The 1882-nt window shown below is 36.5% G+C and overlaps 1 protein-coding gene across 7 annotated transcripts in view; it reads right to left on the bottom strand.

The window, feature by feature from the left end:
- LOC106879599 (uncharacterized) overlaps positions 1-1882 on the bottom strand; it is a 218138-nt gene that overhangs the window by 112627 nt on the left and 103629 nt on the right. The window lies entirely within an intron of this gene.

Genomic DNA, 1882 nt, shown 5'->3' with positions numbered 1-1882 from the left:
ATATATATATATATATATATATACACACACACACAATCATATCCATGCACACATATACCTAATTATGTATACACATATAACCACACACGCTAGCAGGATAGTCTCATCATTCATGGACGAATCATATTGGGGTGGGGGTGAATCCAGCGATCCCGCATGCAAACGTTTTAGAAAGAGAATTAAACAGAGGCTCAGAATTCTTAAATGTACAATCATCTGTTATGGCCAAAAGTAACGTGTAGTACTACTATTAATAATAATAAATATAATATGGAACAAGAAATAGATAGATAGATAGATAGATAGATAGATAGATAGATAGATAAACTATCATAAGATGCATTCCTTAGGGGTTCGTTTTGACTTTTTAATATAAGGTGAAAATCAGGGAGGAATCGGCCAATAAAATCAGTAAAAACCTAGTTGCTAGTATGCTATGCAATATTTAGGTTAAATCCGTGCCGAAGACTAGTTCGTATTGGGGGAGGGTAAAAGAATGTCAACAGAATGGTTCGCCTTGTGTGAATGAATGTCAACGTTACAATAATAATAATAACAACAATAATAATAATACAGCTACGATTCTCCCTTACCCAGCTCTCTCTCTCTCGCTCCCTTTCTCTCTACCGCTAACCCTTGAAGGCGTGTGCGCGCATACATGTGTATGTTCGGTGTGCTGATACGCACCATTCACACACACACATATATATATATATACATACACATATATAAACATATATACACACACATATATATACATAAACATATATACACACATTATATATATATATATATATATATATATATATATATATATACACACACACACACACACATTCATACAGACACACTTGTTTCTCTATCTTTTCTGTGCCTGTTCCCCCTCTCAGACACCCACCCCACCGCCACCACAAACCCTGTTTTTATCGATCTGTCCTTTACAATTTTTTTTTATTTCTGCTTTCCTCCGTTATAACTAACCATTTATCTATCGATCTACCTTTTTACTTGTCTATCTATCAATCTGTATCGATCTGCTTACGTCCAATTATCTTCCTTTATCTAAATCATCCGCCAAACCCCATCTCTCATTCATATTCTCAACAAATATATATGCGCGTGCGCGCGTGTGTGAAACGAACACGTATGTTCGTATGTATAAATGTATATATATTTGCCTTTTTTTTTTATCTGATTCTGTTTATATCTCGAGTTTGTTTTTTTTTTGTCTCAAAGTCTCGTTCTATTTTACCCTCGTTCATTCTCAGCCTCGCTTTCTCTTTTATTCCTTCCTTATACCTTGCTATCTTCCTTTTCTCTCCACCCTCACTTGAACAAAATAGCATAGATGCGCGATGTACACACACACACACACACACACACATATACACATATTGTATGTTATGTTACCTTACATACATACATAAATGCATGTATGACTTACGTACAACACACATTTACACATGTGGTGAGCCATCATCTACAACCATACTCTTCTGCATCCATGCATGTCGGCTAAAAATACACAACTACCATCATTACCACCACCACCACCATTAACCTAACTATCACTACCAATATTACCATCACAACAGTACTACACCTCCTGTTCACTATCGCCACTCCATCGGCCAAAGAGGCAGCCTGTACGTGGTCACTTAACTTGCTAAAAATAACAGCCAAATCTCCCTCAAACCACACCCTACCGTCTTAAATAAATGGCAGATATTGGATATTTTTGAGTTTAAAAATACAGGAATGGTAGTTCGTAGAATGCCTTTGATCATGGTTCTGCTCGTTCAGAAATGACCAAGATCTAAACACCAACAACAATAACCAACACAAAATTTAACAGGGAGCCTCTAAATGCTCGCTCGACACG

Source organism: Octopus bimaculoides, chromosome 11 (genome assembly GCF_001194135.2).
Source record: "Octopus bimaculoides isolate UCB-OBI-ISO-001 chromosome 11, ASM119413v2, whole genome shotgun sequence".
In the NCBI taxonomy this organism is placed as follows: domain Eukaryota; kingdom Metazoa; phylum Mollusca; class Cephalopoda; order Octopoda; family Octopodidae; genus Octopus; species Octopus bimaculoides.
The sequence above is the reverse complement of the archived record's forward strand: the minus strand, read 5'-3'. Positions and strand labels throughout refer to the sequence as shown.